This window comes from Neophocaena asiaeorientalis, unplaced genomic scaffold (assembly GCF_003031525.2).
Source record: "Neophocaena asiaeorientalis asiaeorientalis breed wild unplaced genomic scaffold, Neophocaena_asiaeorientalis_V1.1 scaffold145, whole genome shotgun sequence".
NCBI lineage: Eukaryota > Metazoa > Chordata > Mammalia > Artiodactyla > Phocoenidae > Neophocaena > Neophocaena asiaeorientalis.
In genome coordinates, this window is record NW_020172629.1 from 3,733,183 (window position 1) to 3,746,861 (window position 13,679).

Genomic DNA, 13,679 nt, shown 5'->3' on the forward strand with positions numbered 1-13,679 from the left:
GGCCAAGGACAGGAGCAGGCCCCCGCGTGCGGTTCTGGCTGTGCAGGTCGTGCTCCGGCCTTGGCACAGGTCATGGCGAGGAAGCTGCCTGGTTGGGGGATGTTCCGACTGGACAACCAGTTCATAAACTGCCCGAGGAGGGGGCACTGAGAGCTTTGGGAAATGGATGCTGAACTTCCAGCACCTTCTACGCTAGCTTTTAAATTGCACTTTCTAAAGAGGAAAAAGATGGAAACATGAGGAAGCCATACTTAGGGAGGTAGTCCTTCTCCGCTGGCCCTCAGGCCCGTTCTGTGGGTGCACCCGGTGGGGTAAAGGTTTCTAGCCATTCCTCCAGATTTTTCTACTCATAAATGTGTTTTTTAATTACACAGTTGAGATCTATTTTGCTACTTGATGTTTTTATTTAACAGTGTATCTTGGCTATCTTACATGTACAGATCTATTCCATTCTTCTCACCACTTAGTCGTCCATTGATTAACTAGTCCTTATTGCACGTATTTAACCAGTTGCATGTGGATAGACATTCAGATTGTTTACAGGTTTTTTTGTTTTGTATTCCTATGTAAATGATGTTGTGCATAGATCCTTGTACATATTTATTAGCACACGTGTACAAATCTTGGAGGCGATCACCCACCTCCCACTTGGGAGTTTCCAGAAGGTCAAAGCAGCCCAGATGCTTTTGGAGAAGGTTACTTCATGCCCAGGCCCCCTCCCAGCAAAGGGTTCTAAGGGGGACCGGGCGGGGACAGAGCCAGAGCTGCCTGGAAGGGGGGTGGGTTGCATCCAGAGTCCCCACTTGCCACCAAGCCTGGGTGGGGAGACAGTGCCTGTAGCACGTCAGGGAGTTCACCAGGAGAACGCAGACCTCACCCAGGCCACCCCAGGGGCCGCTGGCTCCAAGCCCTGGAACAGGCCCCCTGAGGACAAGTGACATCAGCAGCCTGGGAGCTAGACTCTCCCCTTGCCGCTGAGATTTAACCCCTGAGAGCCCAGACCCAGAAGTGAGCAGGTGCAGGTGCAAAGGGCTGGGTTCAGGGGTGAGTCCATTGAGAGTGTCCTCTTGTCCCCACTTTATGCTTTCCTGGTTACTCTCAAATGTTTGTTTTTCCAGATCAACTTTGATATCATTTGTTATTACCTCCGAACCCCCCAAATACTCTTGGTCTTCAGTTGGAATTGAGTTATGGGAGAACGGACATTTTTTACAACATTTGAGTCTTCCTGTCCAAAACAAGGAATATCTTCGTCTGTATCTAAGTGAACTGACATCTTTCTATCAGCTCTTGGCTCTGGGGTGGCAAGCCACACACGGGGGCCAGCAATATGTGAAGTTTCTCTAAGACCCCTCCCTCTCTCCAGGCTTGTCTGCCCCAGGGCAGATCACACCCAAGGAGGCAGCCTTTCTACACAGTTAACCCAGCTTCACTGTCACGGCAGATGCCTCCTTGAAAAGCCAGCTCCAAGCGGTCGGCTGTAACCTCACCAGCACCAGGCGGTCCCTCTACCAACTGTTACTTAAGGAGCTGGAAGGGCTGATCTGTGTAGCTTGTAAAGCTTGGCAGAAATATCTTGGTCACCTTTATGGGCTCCCAGGCAGCGGCATTGCTAAACATCCTGCTACTAATGTTCCTCTTTTACAGCACTTTTAAACCAATTTTCAAGTGAGTGTCATAAAATCACTCTATCCAGGAAGTCAGCCCCATAATCTCCAGGACATAAACTTTAAAAGCAAGGTGTAAAATGCCAATGGGACGCCCTGACATGCCTCCACTCTGTGCTCAGGTGTGAGTTTATTAGCAAAGCATTAGGCCATAAAGGTCCACTTGAGAGAGCAGACTGAAAGCTCACCGGTTGTAGGTGGGGCCTGTCAGGTGGTGAGAAACTGATCTGGGAGGACAGGAAAATTACTCCAATGTCAGCAGCGCTTGCTAATTTCCAAAGTGTTTACCTTCTGGGGGGGTTTCTATGAGTGTAAAACATTGACACACACACACACACACACACACACACACACAAAACAGCCTGAGAGGGACCTCCCCGGCGGTCCAGTGGTTAAGACTCTGCACTTCCAATGCAGGGGACAAGGGTTCCATCCCTGGCCAGGGAACTAAGATCCCGCATGCCGCGGCCAAAACACTAAAAAAATAAAAAATTTTTTTAAAGATTAAAAAAAATTAAAAAAGAGCCTGAGACCCTCGTGTTGCATCGTGTTTTATTGTGTCATGCGTTGCAGTAGAATTTCTCACTGTTATTGTTGTCTTTTTGTGTATTTGTCTCCCTTAGTGTCAGTTCTCTAAGGGCAGGGCCCACGCCTGCAATTTCCCTCTCCGGCACCTGACACTGTTCTCACAGAGCTTCTTTGGAAAGGCTTGCTGTCGACAATGACCCGGAGGTCACAGCCGGGAACAGGCTCGTAGAGGCGCCTGTTTGTCTCTGCGTCAAGAAAAGCGTTGCTTTGGAAAACACTTCATTAACCTGATGTTTGTCTGATGGGAGCCATGTGTGCCTGGGCTTGAGTGTCACAGAACGTTAGCAGCAGTTGGGGTCCCTCTCCCCAACCAAGGCTGGCGCCTTGGCTGGAGGCTTGAGCCTCACCCCACCCCACCCCCCCCGCCTCACTGTTTGTCCTGCTCGGGAAGGGGAGTTCTGAGGAGGAGGCCGGGCAGGGCTAGGGGGCAGCAGTGGCACATGAAACGCACCCGAAAGCGCGCCAGTGGCTGCACACTCTCCCAGGTCCCCACGGGGCTCCTCTGATTGGTTCTTCCTGCCGCTGGGCCCTCAGAGCCACCAGTCTCTCTCCATGCCAGGGTCCCAGGTGTTGAGCATAGGAGCCCATCACAAATCACAGGACTGGCATATCTTGCACCAAAGGTGATGCTATTTATCCTACTTATCTTTACACTGAATTTTTCTTTATCATGGACTTAGCCCGGACCTTAGGGCAATATCTTTTAGTGGAATCAACTGACAATGTTACAGAAGAAGAAACAGGCTGAGAGAGGAGAATGCTCCACGGTCTGGCTCCTGGTTCCTCCTTTACACCTCATAGATTCCCCCAATGTGAGAAAAGCAAAATGAACTACGGTTGTTCACTGCAGAATGGACCTTAAAATGAGAATCTATCCTAATTTATTAGTACTTCCCAAACTGGAACCAAAAATTTTATCACTAATAATGTTTTACTTTTATGGGTATTTTGTAGCTCACAAAGCACATGTTATCCATTATTTAAATTCACAATAACCCAACAAGATAAACTAGGGTTGTCATCCCTTTTTAACAGATGAGGAAACTGAAATATGAGGTAAAATAACATACCCAGGCTTGCAGTTAGTAAACCACAGAGGCAATTCCAACCTTCAGATCTCTGTTCCAAGTCCAAAGCTCACTCTCCCGCTCTACAGAGCCATCCCAGGAGAAGCGATGAGTTATAGATAGGGATAGAGATACAGTTACAGTATGGACAGAGGCAGATGTAGAACAATCATAGCTACAGATATGGGTAGAGATGTAGTTACGGTTTTGCTATGGATGTGAATATAGATGTGGTGGTGGTTATGGATGTAGAGGTAGATATATAGTTATAGAGAGACATAGAGATGGAGATGGAGAAGGACATGCAGGTGGGGATGGAGATGCAGATGGAAATGGAAATGGAGAAGGAGATGCAGATGGGGATGGGGATGCAGAAGGGGATGGAGATGGGGATGGAGAAGGAGATGGGGATGGAGATGCAGGTGGGGACAGAGATGGAGAAGGAGATGCAGATGGGGTTGGAGATGGAGATAGAGATGGAGAAGGAGAAGGAGATGCAGGTGGGGATGGAGATGGAGATAGAGATATGAAATGCCCCTTGAGCTAGCCGAATTAAAATTCTAATATGCAGCTAGAAAACCCTGGGTCTAGATACTCTAGCTCCCGGCCATTCCCTTCTGTTCACAGAAGATCTTGTTTAAGGGAGATGATGCCGTAGAAATGATGTCTGCCAGGCTGAAGAGTTCTGGGACTGCTGGTTCCGTGTACTGAAAGGGATGATAAAATTTCCCTTTCTCTTGTTCATCAAAATTAGCCTTTAGGACTTCCCTGGTGGTGCAGTGGTTAAGAATCCACCTGCCAATGCAGGGTACACAGGTTCGATCCCTGGTCTGGGAAGATCCCACATGCTGCGGAGCAACTAAGCCCGGGCGCCACAACTACTGAGCCCACGGGCTGCAACTACTGAAGCCTGTGTGCCTAGAGCCCGTGCTCTGCAACAAGAGAAGCCACCGCAGTGAGAAGCCCGCGTACTACAACAAAGAGTAGCTCCCACTCACCACAACTAGAGAAAGCCCATGCGCAGCAATGAAGACCCAACGCAGCCTAAATAAATAAATAAATAAAAATCAGCCTTTAATATATTTAGAAATTTTGGAGCTCCCTGGGACATTCTGGAATGTTAATTTATATATAGTCCTACTTTGTCTTTATATATTTGAAAAATAAAAGGTGAAACTCAAAGGAAAAAATGAATAGTAAAAATATTTGTTGTCATTTTTACTATTATAAAATTAAATTATATTTTAAGAGTTCCAATACATTTCTAACTGTGGTAGATTTTAAGGTAATTATGTGTCTCTTCGGTAATATATTTGCTATCAACTTATTGCATAAAAGGATTACTTGCGAATTCAAGATTATTTTTAGATTTATAGCCCTTTCAAGTGAAAAGGGGGTTTTTCAGGAGCACTTCTGATTTCCAGTTTCTGGTGAATTTTCCATTTGCCATCAATAATGCTCCCTGCAGAAATCCCCCTTCATGTAAATCGAGCCTGACACTCCTATAATGCACAGTGCAAAAGAGCACTCTTAGGGCAGGGAATAACGTGCGTGAATTATGTCAGGCCGCCATGCAGAAACCGTTCATCCCACAGTTTATGAATGCAGATGCTCCCAAAGCATGTTTTGGTATTCTAAAGAGATGTATGTGTTTTTATATTCATTGGCTATCTTGATAAATGTTTATCGTGGACACAGCAAAAACTGCTGATTTGAAAAGATAGTTTTGTAAACCTTTTTCGGCCTACCTCTAATGTTTATTACTCACATGATCAAAATTGTATGGCTCTGTTACCCAGTCTAATGTTGTTTTTGTTGTTTTGATTTTTCCAAAGTAAAGTCTTTGTGAAAGGCATCAGTTGGAACCTCAGAGTTTGGCTTTCTCTGCAGGTGTGCTGGGGGCCTCAGCGTCCGTGTGCCTCAGCTGCCTGGGCTCAGTCTGTCCAGGAGGGATTTGGAAAGGACCCAGGTGAGTAGCAGAGATACAGTTAAAGATGCTATAGTATGTCATGCTATGTTGTGTTACTTTACGTTACCTTATATTACACTGTGTTATATTACACTTGTACTGTGCTCTGTTGCGTTATGTTGCTCATACTATATATCATATCATATTATTACATTATATTGTTTTAGACTATAGGGCTATGGTTGCAATGCAGAAAAATAATTGTGTCTGAGCTGAGGATGGAGTTAGTGTTTGGGCTGAATGATACACTGTCACACTGTCCGCATTCCCTGGATAGTTGCTCTTCTCTTCACTTTCTGTCCTATGACTTGATCATTAAAGTCTGGGCTTTGATTTGTTTGTTTGGTGGTTTTGAAAATGAAAGGCTGAGAACTCAGGCTTTAAAAAAAGGGCTGTGTGTGTGTGTTTGTGTGTGTGTGTTCCTGAAGATCTCAGGGGCTGGGATTCTATAATGTATCTCAGGGACCAGTTCTCTTATCTACGCCCCTGAGTCATCAGCCTTCATTCACACAAATGTAGAAGCTGGCGGATGCTCTGACTTCCCCTCCAAGGCTGTCCGCTCAGCGCTTCTCACAATGATGTCTGTCTTGTTTAGCTCCTGGCCAGTGTCTGGGAGTGGAATTTAGTCTGTTATTTGAATAACAATTACAAGAAAAAGCATGCAAATAGACGTGTAACCTTAACTGAGGGATTATTTTTGAAAGACACTTTTAGTCACCTTCTTATAGTTAGGTCATTGAAAAGAAACCATTATTCTTTTTGTGAAAGATTGCTCCAGAAGCATTAGAAATCCAAGTAGGAATAAATCGATTAATTTTCAAAACTTGCAGGGATAAACTTTATTCTGAAATCATGGATGTTCTCTTCTAATTAAATTCAAATATGGTTAACTCCTTTCAGACATATTACAATAATAAATAGTAGACTGGGGCGGCGGTGATGAATATCCTTGATCCCTGTAAATAATTAGATTGGTTGGCTAATAGAGCATAATGCCTAACACTAAAAATCCCAACCTTCTACATCTGTCTCATTAGCAAAAATAAATAGGTTTGTGTTAGGCCGACAGACTAACGCAGGAACCCAGTATTGTTCCAGGACCTGCCAAAGGAGGGGAGGACTCTTGCTGGCAGTGGGTATCAACATGGTTTTCCTCTTCCTACAAAGAGAGTGGGACGTGATTAGATTAGCAGCTCTCACGGCTACACTGCTGGTCGGTAACAGCCGAGGGGCGGAGACAGGAACCGGTTCTCTCTAGGGGGCCCCAAGGGCATGGCAAAGAGCTTCTTTCTGCTTCGCAGAGATGGGTGATGAGGGTCCAGTGAGACGATGCCAGTGGTCAGTGTGAACGTAGTGGGCAGTGTGAACATGGCGACAGCCCAGCCAGACCCCCCTTCAGTGCTTCCCCAGACATACCCGTGCCCTCACTCTTCCCTCAGGGTGTTTACAGAGTCACACTGACATTCTTCCATCCATGAATGCTTGCCAAGGAGGAGAATCAAGCTTGCACTGTGGGCCACGTTTGCACTTGCCTGATCTATACTAGGAAATTGTTGTCCATCCTTTGTGTTCTAAGCAGGGTGACCTGATATCTTGTTTGGGGGTGAAGAAGGCTTCAGTCACTCTCTTCTCTTTCTTTTTAGTTTCATCCGTTCAGGTCACAAGTATCGACTTTCTCTGTGCTCACCACTATCCTAGGCACTGAGAATATTTGCATAAATAAAGTTGATGAGTACATATGCACAAATACAGAACAGTACTTACAGCCCTCAGCTGTCCTCTGCTTATAATTTAGGAGAGAGACAAATGTAATTGATAATTACAATTAATAACTTAATCAATTAAGTAACAGGTAATGATTGATAAATCCTGTATTGAGAATTAAAATATGATCTTTCAGATAAAGAGCAGATTCGGTCTAGAAAGACCCAAAGGAGAACTCTGAAAGGTGGGAAAAGAAAAGTGGATCGGTTAGGGGCCCAGGCTGGAGGTGTACCAGGGCAGGGGGCATCACACAACCCCCGACCAGCATCAGGCCAGGCATCTCCTGACCCACAGCCCTGAACAGAAGGCGGGGCAGGTAGGCTCATCCCTCCTCCAGGTCCAGTAGGAGTTCTGCCCACTGACAAGACCAGGTGACCCAGCAGCATCAGCAGAGGACTGACCAAAAGTGGCCCTCCCTCACCTAGAAAAACTGGACGACCAGGGGCTCCAGGGGAGGAACCCACCATCTGGCCCAGGAAACACTCCAGGCTCTGGGGCTGGGAACTCTCCCTGCTGGAAGGCATCAGGTGGTCTGGCCTGGGGAAGATGCCCCCACCCACTTAGGTGGCACCAGCAGGGACCAGGGGGAGCCCCACCAGCACCAGATAACAAGCAGACTGAACAGTCCAAGCACTAAAACTGCCGTTAGAACCACAGCCCAAGGAAGCAGGCCAAGAACTGTGTGCTAAACTGAAATGGGGCGACGACCTGCTGAAATAAAGGCTCCAAATTGCACTGAGCCTCCTGATATAATAGCTGCACCGTCCAGGGTACAATCGGAAATTGCATGTCATTCCAAGAACTAGGAGTATCACCACCAGAGTGGGAAAAGACGATCAACCAATACCAACACCAAGACCAGATCAGATGTTGGAGTCATCAAACAGGGTTTTAAAGTAGCTGTGAACAAAAATGCATCAGTGAGTAATCGCAAATTCTCTGAAAACAAAAAAGTAGAAACCTCAGCAGAGAAATAGACATTATTTTTTTAAAAAAATTATAGAACTGAAAATTACAACAACCAAAATAGAAAACTCACTGGACACACTCAGGAGTGGAGCGGGGATGGCAAGGGCTAGGATCAGTGACCTTGAGGACAGATCAGCAGAATCTACACAATCTCAATAACAGAGAGAATAGACTGAAAAAAAAAATGCACAGAGCTTCAGGGACCTGTGGGACAATAACAAAAGATCCCACACTCACAACATCAGAGTCCCAGAAGAAGAGAAAAAGAGTAGAGCTGAAAGAGGATTCCACAAAATAATAGCTGAAAAATTGTGAAATTTGGTAAAAGGCATAAACCTACGGATTCAAGAAACCAAGCTTATCCTAAGCAGGATAAACCCAAAGAAATCCATCCAAGACACATCATAATTAAACCTCGGGAAACCAAAGACAAAGAAAAAAAAATCGTGAAAGACAAATTACTGATAGACGAACACCAATTCGAACGACAACAGATTTGTCATTGGAAACCCCAGAGGCCAGAGGAAAAGGCATGACATTTGTCCAGTGCTGAAAAAATGACTTGTGAGCCACAAATTCTATAGCCTCAGTGAAAGTATCCTTCAGGAATAAAGGGAAAGTAAAGACATTCTCAGAAATAAAAAAACTAAAAGAATTTGTCACTAACAGACCTACCCTTCAAGCATGGCTAAAGGAAGTTCGCCAAACATTAAGGTAATGACAAAAGAAGGAATCTTGGAGCATCAGGAAGGACAGAAAGAGCAGAAATAGGGGTCAACGCAACAGGCTTCCTTTTCCGCATGAGTTTTCAAAGTCATGTTTGATGATTGCAACAAAAATTGTGACACTGTTCAATACCCAGGACCAGGGTGTTTAAAAGTAGAACCTAAGTGGAAGTACAGTTTCCACACTTCACCTCCGGTGGGAAGATGGGCCACGACATCACAGCCACTCCCTGAGTGCTCATCAGAAGAAGCTGAGCTGGAGCAATCACATGGCAAAAGCTGGTACCAAATTTGGGGAAAACATGTTGAAATTTGCATTATTCCCACTATATCAGTAAGACCCGATGCTCAGTTGAACCATACTTAAAATGTGAGTATTCAAAGGTGAGTGCAGAAAAATCCCTCTTGCTTATCCTTCCTCTGGTTCAACATTAGTCAAACCTGCTAATGCACAAATGTCCTCATCTGATTACAGAGACAGTGCCTTGGATCACAACGGCTGCCTGTGTTTGCTGTCGTGATTTTAAGACTATTACATAAAAAGCCATGGTTCTCTAGCACACACAGCCAGAAGGTCTTACTTGGCATCGAAAGTGGTCTGTGATTTTCTGCTTTACGTGGAGCATCGCCTCCATTATTCATTTTATTCCAATAACGGTAGCATTGCTGCCATCTGAAAAGAGAATGCACGGTAGCATTGCTGCCATCTGAAAAGAGAATGCACCCTGCTAAACTGGCAACCAAGAAGCAGAGACATAGCAACAAACAAGAGAACGGAAAAGGAGACAAGGGATGCTAACAGAAAACAGGGACCAGAAGGGGAGCCCTGAAGATGAGGGTCCTGTGGCTCCTGAGACCCTGGGGAGGAGCAGGGGCAGGGAGGTGACAAGCCCCTGCCCTCCCCTGGGAGCTGGGGACTGGGGTGCTCTCTCTGCATGTGACCTCCCTACTCACCTCCTCAGATTACGGATTGGCCATTGAGGGGTGTTCTTCCTTGAAGAGGCAACGTAGGAGGGGATCCTGGCGAGGCTGGTGTGGTCTCAACCCCTCCATTTCTGGTCACCCCACTTCTGCCAAGGTCCGGGCTTGCGTGTATCCCCTGACGTGACAGTTTAGGGGGTCCCTGCAGCGTGAGCTATTTCCCCCCTGTAGGACCCACATGCCCCCGACCCCCACCCCCAGGCCTTTACCGGGGTCTCTCTGGGCCACCTGTTTCTACATCCTGCCTCTCCCTCAGCGATCCTGGCCTCTGCTGAGTCACGGAGAGTCACTGCCACCCGCGGTCCTGGTGTCCCAGTGTGGAGGAGAGAAACTTGACCCAGAGAAGGACGGATGCCTCGAGTCATTCTCGAAAGTTTCACCGTCCTGGGTGGTCGCATCCAATGGCTCTCGTCGGCTCACGTCCACACTCTGGCTGCCACAGGCAGGAAGAGGGAGCGCCTGCCCCTCTCACCTCCCGAGCGGGAGATAGGCCTGGCCTTGCCCCCTTCTTGGGATCAGGCAGCCGCAGGAAGAGTGCAGCACTACAGATGCCCTCTGACAGCCGCCTGGGTCCCTCTCACCCACGTGCTCTAGGACTTCTGCTGCAGTTGAGTTTCTGTGCCGGTGAAGCTCTCAGGGCAAGAGCCTAAACTGTGAGCAATTTACCGTGTTAACGAAGGTGGCCCTGGGAGGCCTTGCCCAGGAAGAGGTGGTCCTGCAGGAGTGGGCCCTTCATGTGGGGAGGCTAACCAGGGAATGAGCTTAAGGAATTGGAGGAAGACACTGTTGGGTTTCATGTGCCTCCCTGAATGGTCCTGGAGATGTTGAAAACCAGCCGGGGTCTCAGGGAGCCTGGGCCCCCGGCTGCCTCCCTGGACCGTCCTGGGTGAAATCTGCAAGCGACAGATAAAGTTCTAGGGCCCACCGTGCACCCACCCCTCTACCAGTAGCGGTTTGTTTTTTTTGTTTTTTGCTTTAAAGCACATTGTCATACTATACGTGACTCTTTTTGTCTCTACTTGCACCCAGAGGTAACGCCACAAATAAAACACTAAAATGGGAGCTTTTCGGGAAAAAAAAAATAGAATCCAGAATGTTCTGAGCCACTTAAACTCTTCTGGAAAAGTGGAAAAAACAGTGTGGAAGTGTCAATACTTCTCCTGTATTTAGACAATGTCTTTAAATGTCAACTTTGTATGTGACTGAGAGATGTATATAAACGGAGGCATTATTATCATTCTATCATAATTTACTACTTGACCAAAATAAACTAATAAGATAAATAAATACATCTGCTCATCCCCAACTGACTAATATGACCCTGAATGGAAATAAAACACTGGATGAGCCGGAGATGCCACGTTTAGACTGGATTAGCGACAGAATCTCAGTGTGCTGTTTCGATATAATTAACGCGATGATTTAATATGTTTTTAGCTCAGAATCATCGTAAGAGGTTTTTTGTAGTAACACAGAAATGAACACACACTCATCCAATCTGCAGAGGAATAAAAGGTTATAATATTTTTGAGTTCTCCTGGCAGAGGATCCATTCTCATCAATCTCGTGCTCGGCAGGAGAGCCTAAGGATGTTTTTCTCCCCATCACTCACAGCCGTTATTTAATGTGGGGTAACAGCCACAGTCTTCATTAATATATTAACCTATGGCTCAAAAAGGCCTCGCAGTAAACCAGCTAAAGACTCCTCCTGGCAGGTTCACGTCACAGGGCTTGCAGACATTAACCACTGGAAACACTGACCTCAGGGATAAGTCCAAAGTTAATAACCAGTCGAAGTCGGCTGGCCGACAAGCAGAAAGAGGGAGCCAAGAAGCCGGCCTCAGGGAACCCACGTGCGAGCTGTTCAAGAGGGACGGGGCACAACCACGTGTAAAACCTTACGGTGGAACGTTCTGCAGCTTCTAAAAGAATGAGCAAAATGGAACGAGTGCTAAATGGAACCTGTTGCAAAATGGAACGAGTGCTAAATATATGGTTACGTGAAAAAAAATGAAGATTCCACGTGGATTAAACTCTTAGTTGCTCAGCATTCTAGCACTGAGGGGTCCCCAGAGGAACGGCTGACTCCTGGCCTGCTCACCCTAAAGCTAAACCTACCGAGGCTCCCTGGAAACACGCAGCACGCTTTCCTAATAACACCAGATCTCGGTTCTTTCGAACCGAAAGAACCGAAAAGGAAATCTTAGACTCTTGTAGATGTGTAATGAGACAGTAAAGCATGTGTCTGTGGACTCTGCTTCCCGGTTTCCAAATGACTCACAGTGCAAGTTTTCACATCGTAAGCTCAGGGGTCTCCCATCCTGCTCACCCTGCAGTGAAACCTGGCTCTGACGAGCCTCCACAGGACACACGAGCCATCGCCTATTCTGTAGCTTGAAGGTCAACAAAGAACGACCGGACATAACCGGGAAACCAGAAATACGAAGGAGAGGGCTTCCCTGGTGGCACGGTGGTTGAGAGTCCGCCTGCCGATGCAGGGGACACGGGTTCGTAGGAGAAAGAATAAGGGAAACAAGAAAAAGGGAACCAAGAAATCATATGCACCTATGATCCCATATCGATTTAAAATATACACAGTGTGTCAGAGAAAGACAAATATCACATGATATCACTTGTGTGCAGAATCTAAAAAAAATCATACAAATGAATTTATTTATAAAACAGAAACAGACTCACAGACATAAAAAACAAACTTACGGTTACCAAAGGGGAAAGGGTGGCAGGGAGGGCTAAATTAGGAGTTTGGGATTAACAGATACACCCTACTGTATATAAAACAGATAACCAACGACGACCTAGCACAGGGAAGTGTATTCACTATCTTATAATAACTTATAATGGAAAAGAATCTGAAAAAAATAGATACATTGTATGTAGGGAGTTCCCTGACGATCCAGTGGTTAGGACTCAGCACTTTCACTGCTGTGGCCCTGGGTTCAAAACCTGGTTGGGGAACTGGGATCCTGCAGGCCATTCGGCACAGTCAAAAAAAAAAAGAATATATATATATATATATCCGAATCACTTTGCTGTACACCAGAAAGTAACACAACATTGTAAATCGACTATACTTCAATTAAAAAAATATATACACAGTGTGTTTGTAAGTACACCAACATATGTGTGTTTATACATGTGCATATATATGTGTATCTGGAAAGATATGTACTCAGATTCGACCAGTGCTAATCTCTAGGTGGTGGGACATACTTTTTTTTTAACTGTTGCGTTTTTCAGTTTTCATCTTCCAATCCCATAAGTGTACAATGCTTCTGAAATTACACAAAAAATGTTTTTCAAAATAGAAATAAACTAAAACAGTATATTAAAAACCTAGAGTAGGGCTTCCCTGGTGGCGCAGTGGTTGAGAGTCCGCCTGCCGATGCAGGGGACGCGGGTTCGTGCCCCGGTCCGGGAGGATCCCACGTGCCGCAGAGTGGCTGGGCCCGTGAGCCATGGCCGCTGAGCCTGCATGTCCGGAGCCTGTGCTCCGCAACGGGAGAGGCCACAGCAGTGAGAGGCCCGCGTACCGCAAAAAAAAAAAACCTAGAGTGATCTGAGATGTTGCAAGAAACAGAACAGAACTTCAAAAAAGACTCCAAATGGTATCTTAGAGATCCTGGGGAACAAATGCATTCGTAAAACAAGAATAGGATGACATGAAAAAGGAAAGAATAGAGGACAAGTAACTTTTAAAAGAACGCTGAAATTGAAAGCATTAATAGAAAAGTTGTAAGATGGAGCTGGGAAAAAAGGCAGATAGAAAATACGGGAAGCAATAAAAGACTTAGAACATCAATCCAAAAAATTTCAACATCTAACCAATAAGAGTCCCAGAACGAGAGTGTAAAGAATCTGAGGGGTGAATGTTGTTAAAGAGAGATTATCAGAAATTACCAGAATCAAAAGTCTTCAAATGGGGCTTCAA